Below are 7,328 nucleotides of genomic sequence, written 5' to 3'. Positions count from 1 at the left end.
TCTATATCTAGTGCCACAGGAATGGTTCAAAGCATAGACTGTAATGAGAGTCAGTTTTCTTGTACTTAAGTCGGCATTGTGCCTTTTGTATTTAATTCCGATACAATAACTGTGTTTCATCGTCAATAAGAAGGTCAGAGGGATACAGTAAAACTGAAATGAAGCTTCGGAATCTATAACTTGTGTCACATGAATGGTTGAAACATAGACAGTAAGAAGAGTCAGTTTTCTTGTACTTAAGTCGGCATTGTGCCTTTTGTATTTAATTCCGATGCATTTTCTGTGTTTCATCGTCAATAAGAAGGTCAGACGGATACAGTAAACCTGAAGTGAAGCATCGGAATCTATATCTAGTGTCACAGGAATGGTTCAAAAGATAGACTGTAAGAAGAGTCAGTTTTCTTGTATCTAAGTCGGCATTGTGCCTTTTGTATTTAATTCCGATGCAATTTCTGTGTATCATCGATAATAAGATGGTCAGAGGGATACAGTAAACCTGAAGTGAAGCATCGGAATCTATAACTAGTGTCACAGGAATGGTTCAACGCACAGACAGTAAGAAGAGTCAGTTTTCTTGTACCTAAGTCGGCATTCTGCCCTTTGTAATTAATTCCAATGCAATTTCTGTGTTTCATCGTCAATAAGAAGGTCAAAGTGATACAGTAAAAATGAAGTGAAGCATTGGAATCTATAAATCTATAAATATTGTCACAGGAATGTTTCAAAACATAGACTGTAAGAAGAGTCAGTTATCTTGTACTTAAGTCGGCATTGTGCCTTTTGTATTTAATTCCGATTAGATTTCTGTGTTTCATCGTCAATAAGAAGGTCAGAGGGATACAGTAAACCGAAAGTGAAGCATCGGAATCTATTACTTGTGTCACAGGAATGGTTCAAAACATAGACAGTAAGAAGAGTCAATTTTCTTGTACTTAAGTCGGCATTGTGCCACTTGTATTTTATTCTGATGCAATTTCTGTGTTTCATCAACAATAAGAAGGTCAGAGGGATACAGTAAACCTGAAGTGAAGCTTCGGAATCTATAACTTGTGTCACATGAATGGTTGAAACATAGACAGTAAGAAGAGTCTGTTTTCTTGTACTTAAGTCGGCATTGTGCCTTTTGTATTTAATTCCGATGATATTTCTGTGTTTCATCGACAATAAGATGGTCAGAGGGACACAGTAAACCTGAAGTGAAGCATCGGAATCTATAACTATTGTCACAGGAGTGGTTCAAACATAGACAGTAAGAAGAGTCAGTTTTCTTCACTTAAGTCGGCATTGTGCCTCTTGTATTTATTTCCCATGATATTTCTGTGTCTCATCGACAATAAGATGGTCAGAGGGATACAGTAAACCTGAAGTGAAGCATTGGAATCTATAACTAGTGTCACAGGAATGGTTCAACGCATAGACAGTAAGAAGAGTCAGTTTACTTGTACTTAAGTCGGCATTGTGCCTTTTGTATTTAATTCCAATGCATTTTCTGTGTTTCATCGTCAATAAGAAGGTCAGAGTTATACAGTAAAAATGAAGTGAAGCATCGGAATCTATAAATCTACAAATAGTGTCACAGGAATGTTTCAAAACATAGACTGTGAGAAGAGTCAGTTATCTTGTACTTAAGTCGGCATTGTGACTTTTATATTAAATTCCGATGCAATTTCTGTGTTTCATCGTCAATAAGAAGGTCAGGGGGATACAGTAAACCTGAAGTGAAGCATCGGAATCTATAACTTGTGTCACATGAATGGTTGAAACATAGATAGTAAGAAGAGTCAGTTTTCTTGTACTTAAGTCGGCATTGTGCCTTTTGTATTTAATTCCGATGCAATTTCTGTGCTTCATCGTCGGTAAGAAGGTCAGAGGGATACAGTAAACCTGAAGTGAAAAATCGGAATCTATAACTAGTGTCACAGTAATGGTTCAAAACATAGACTGTAAGAAGAGTCAGTTTTCTTGTACTTAAGTCGGCATTGTGCCTTTTCTATTTAATTCGGATGCAATTTCTGTGTTTCATCGTCAATAAGAAGGTCAGAGGGATACAATAAACCTGAAGTGAAGCATCGGAATCTATAACTAGTGTCACAGGAATGCTTCAAATCATAGACAGTAAGAAGGGTCAGTTTTCTTGTACTTAAGTCGGCATTGTGCCTTTTGTATTTAATTCCGAAGAAATTTCTGTGTTTCATCGACAATAAGATGGTCAGAGGGACACAGTAAACCTGAAGTGAAGCATCGGAATCTATAACTAGTGTCACAGGAGTGGTTCAAACGTAGACAGTAAGAAGAGTCAGTTTTCTTCACTTAAGTCGGCATTGTGCCTTTTGTATTTATTTCCCATGATATTTCTGTGTTTCATCGACAATAAGATGGTCAGAGGGATACAGTAAACCTGAAGTGAAGCATCGGAATCTATAACTAGTGTCACAGGAATGGTTCAACGCATAGACAGTAAGAAGAGTCAGTTTTCTTGAACTTAAGTCTGCATTGTGCTTTTTGTATTTAATTCCAATGCAATTTCTGTATTTCATCGTCAATAAGAAGGTCAGAGTGATACAGTAAAAATGAAGTGAAGCATCGGAATCTATAAATCTATAAATAGTGTCACAGGAATGTTTCAAAACATAGACTGTAAGAAGAGTCAGTTATCTTGTACTTAAGTCGACATTGTGTTTTTTGTATTTAATTCTGATGCAATTTCTGTGTTTCATCGTCAATAAGAAGGTCAGATAGATACAGTAAACCTGAAGTGAAGCATCGGAATCTATATCTAGTGTCACAGGAATGGTTCAAAACATAGACTGTAAGAAGAGTCTGTTTTCTTGTACTTAAATCGGCATTGTGCCTTTTGCATTTAATTCCGATACAATAACTGTGTTTCATCGTCAATAAGAAGGTCAGAGGGATACAGTAAACCTGAAGTGAAGCATCGGAATCTATAACTAGTGTCACAGGAATGGTTCAAAACATAGACAGTAAGAAGAGTCAGTTTTCTTGTACTTAAGTCGGCATTGTGCTTTTTGTATTTAATTCCGATGCAATTTCTGTGTTTGATCGTCAATAAGAAGGTCAGAGGGATACAGTAAACCTGAAGTGAAGCATCGGAATCTATAACTAGTGTCACAGGAATGGTTGAAAACATAGACAGTAAGAAGAGTCAGTTTTCTTGTACTTAAGTCGGCATTGTGCCAATTGTATTTTATTCCGATGAAATTTCTGTGTTTCATCAACAATTAGAAGGTCAGAGGGATACAGTAAAACTGAAATGAAGCATCGGAATCTATAACTAGTGTCACATGAATGGTTCAAACATAGAGAGTAAGAAGAGTCAGTTTTCTTGTCCTTAAGTCGGCATTGTGCTTTTTGTATTTAATTCTGATGCAATTTCTGAGATTCATCGTCAATAAGAAGGTCAGAGGGATAGAGTAAACCTGAAGTGAAGCATCGGAGTCTATATCTAGTTTCACAGGAATGGTTCAAAGCATAGACTGTAATAAGAGTCAGTTCTCCTGTACTTAAGTCGGCATTGTGCCTTTTCTATTTAATTCCGATGCAATTTCTGTGATTCATTGTCAATAAGAAGGTCAGAGGGATACAGTAAACCTGAAGTGAAGCATCGGAATCTATATCTAGTGTCACAGGAATGGTTCAAAACATAGACTGTAAGAAGAGTCTGTTTTCTTGTACTTAAATCGGCATTGTGCCTTTTGTATTTAATTCCGATACAATAACTTTGTTTCATCGTCAATAAGAAGGTCAGAGGGATACAGTAAAACTGAAATGAAGCTTCGGAATCTATAACTTGTGTCACATGAATGGTTGAAACATAGACAGTAAGAAGAGTCAGTTTTCTTGTACTTAAGTCGGCATTGTGCCTTTTGTATTTAATTCCGATGCAATTTCTGTGTTTCATCGTCAATAAGAAGGTCAGGCGGATACAGTAAACCTGAAGTGATGCATCGGAATCTATATCTAGTGTCACAGGAATGGTTCAAAAGATAGACTGTACGAAGAGTCAGTTTTCTTGGATCTAAGTCGGCATTGTGCCTTTTGAATTTAATTCCGATGCAATTTCTGTGTATCATCGATAATAAGATGGTCAGAGGGATACAGTAAACCTGAAGTGAAGCATCGGAATCTATAACTAGTGTCACAGGAATGGTTCAACGCATAGACAGTAAGAAGAGTCAGTTTTCTTGTACTTAAGTCGGCATTCTGCCTTTTGTAATTAATTCCAATGCAATTTCTGTGTTTCATCGTCAATAAGAAGGTCAAAGTGATACAGTAAAAATGAAGTGAAGCATTGGAATCTATAAATCTATAAATATTGTCACAGGAATGTTTCAAAACATAGACTGTAAGAAGAGTCAGTTATCTTGTACTTAAGTCGGCATTGTGACTTTTGTATTTAATTCCGATGCAATTTCTGTGTTTCATCGTCAATAAGAAGGTCAGAGGGATACAGTAAAACTGAAGTGAAGCATCGGAATCTATATCTAGTGTCACAGGAATGGTTCAAACATAGACTGTAAGGAGTGTCTGTTTTCTTGTACTTAAGTCGGCATTGTGCCTTTTGTATTTAATTCCGATACAATAACTGTGTTTCATCGTCAATAAGAAGGTCAGAGCGATACAGTAAACCTGAAGTGAAGCATCGGAATCTATAACTAGTGTCACAGGAATGGTTCAAAACATAGACAGTAAGAAGAGTCAGTTTTCTTGTACTTAAGTCGGCATTGTGCTTTTTGTATTTAATTCCGATGCAATTTCTGTGTTTCATCGTCTATAAGGAGGTCAGAGGGATACAGTAAACCTGAAGTGAAGCATCGGAATCTATATCTATTGTCACACGACTGGATCAAAACATAGACAGTAAGAAGAGTCAGTTTTCTTGTACTTAAGTCGGCATTGTGCCATTTGTAATTTATTCCGATGAAATTTCTGTGTTTCATCAACAATAAGAAGGTCAGAGGGATACAGTAAAACCGAAATGAAGCATCGGAATCTATAACTAGTTTCACATGAATGGTTCAAACATAGACAGTAAGAAGAGTCAGTTTTCTTTTCCTTAAGTCGGCATTGTGCCTTTTGTATTTAATTCTGATGCAATTTCTGTGATTCATCGTCAATAAGAAGGTCAGAGGGATACAGTAAACCTGAAGTGAAGCATCGGAGTCTATATCTAGTTTCACAGGAATGGTTCAAATCATAGACTGTGATAAGAGTCAGTTTTTCCTTGTACTTAAGTCGGCATTGTGCCTTTTCTATTTCATTCCGATGCAATTTCTGTGATTCATCGTCAATAAGAAGGTCAGAGGGATACAGTAAACCTGAAGTGAAGCATCAGAATCTATATCTAGTGCCACAGGAATGGTTCAAAGCATAGACTGTAATGAGAGTCAGTTTTCTTGTACTTAAGTCGGCATTGTGCCTTTTCTATTTAATTCCGATGCAATTTCTGTGATTCATTGTCAATAAGAAGGTCAGAGGGATACAGTAAACCTGAAGTGAAGCATCGGAATCTATATCTAATGTCACAGGAATGGTTCAAAACATAGACAATAAGAAGAGTGAGTTTTCTTGTACTTAAGTCAACATTGTGCCTTTTGTATTTAATTCCGATTCGATTTCTGTGTTTCATCGTCAATAAGAAGGTCAGAGGGATACAGTAAACCGAAAGTGAAGCATCGGAATCTATAACTAGTGTCACAGGAATGGTTCAACGCATAGACAGTAAGAAGAGTCAGTTTTCTTGTACTTAAGTCTGCATTGTGCTTTTTGTATTTAATTCCAATGCAATTTCTGTATTTCATCGTCAATAAGAAGGTCAGAGTGATACAGTAAAAATGAAGTGAAGCATCGGAATCTATAAATCTATAAATAGTGTCACAGGAATGTTTCAAAACATAGACTGTAAGAAGAGTCAGTTATCTTGTACTTAAGTCGGCATTGTGTTTTTTGTATTTAATTCCGATGCAATTTCTGTGTTTCATCGTCAATAAGAAGGTCAGAGGGATACAGTAAACCTGAAGTGAAGCATCGGAATCTATATCTAGTGTCACAGGAATGGTTCAAAACATAGACTGTAAGAAGAGTCTGTTTTCTTGTACTTAAATCGGCATTGTGCCTTTTGTATTTAATTCCGATACAATAACTGTGTTTCATCGTCAATAAGAAGGTCAGAGGGATACAGTAAACCTGAAGTGAAGCATCGGAATCTATAACTAGTGTCACAGGAAGGGTTCAAAACATAGACAGTAAGAAGAGTCAGTTTTCTTGTACTTAAGTCGGCATTGTGCTTTTTGTATTTAATTCCGATGCAATTTCTGTGTTTGATCGTCAATAAGAAGGTCAGAGGGATACAGTAAACCTGAAGTGAAGCATCGGAATCTATAACTAGTGTCACAGGAATGGTTGAAAACATAGACAGTAAGAAGAGTCAGTTTTCTTGTACTTAAGTCGGCATTGTGCCATTTGTATTTTATTCCGATGAAATTTCTGTGTTTCATCAACAATAAGAAGGTCAGAGGGATACAGTAAAACTGAGAAGAAGCATCGGAATCTATAACTAGTGTCACATGAATGGTTCAAACATAGAGAGTAAGAAGAGTCAGTTTTCTTGTCCTTAAGTCGGCATTGTGCTTTTTGTATTTAATTCTGATGCAATTTCTGAGATTCATCGTCAATAAGAAGGTCAGAGGGATAGAGTAAACCTGAAGTGAAGCTTCGGAGTCTATATCTAGTTTCACAGGAATGGTTCAAAGCATAGACTGTAATAAGAGTCAGTTCTCCTGTACTTAAGTTGGCATTGTGCCTTTTCTTTTTAATTCCGATGCAATAACTGTGTTTCATCGTCAATAAGAAGGTCAGAGGGATACAGTAAACCTGAAGTGAAGCATCAGAATCTATATCTAGTGCCACAGGAATGGTTCAAAGCATAGACTGTAATGAGAGTCAGTTTTCTTGTACTTAAGTCGGCATTGTGCCTTTTCTATTTAATTCCGATGCAATTTCTGTGATTCATTGTCAATAAGAAGGTCAGAGGGATACAGTAAACCTGAAGTGAAGCATCGGAATCTATATCTAGTGTCACAGGAATGGTTCAAAACATAGACTGTAAGAAGAGTCTGTTTTCTTGTACTTAAATCGGCATTGTGCCTTTTGTATTTAATTCCGATACAATAACTGTGTTTCATCGTCAATAAGAAGGTCAGAGGGATACAGTAAAACTGAAATGAAGCTTCGGAATCTATAACTTGTGTCACATGAATGGTTGAAACATAGACAGTAAGAAGAGTCAGTTTTCTTGTACTTAAGTCGGC

Source organism: Schistocerca serialis, unplaced genomic scaffold (genome assembly GCF_023864345.2).
Source record: "Schistocerca serialis cubense isolate TAMUIC-IGC-003099 unplaced genomic scaffold, iqSchSeri2.2 HiC_scaffold_1417, whole genome shotgun sequence".
Taxonomy (NCBI): domain Eukaryota; kingdom Metazoa; phylum Arthropoda; class Insecta; order Orthoptera; family Acrididae; genus Schistocerca; species Schistocerca serialis.
Note: the sequence above shows the minus strand (reverse complement) of the source record.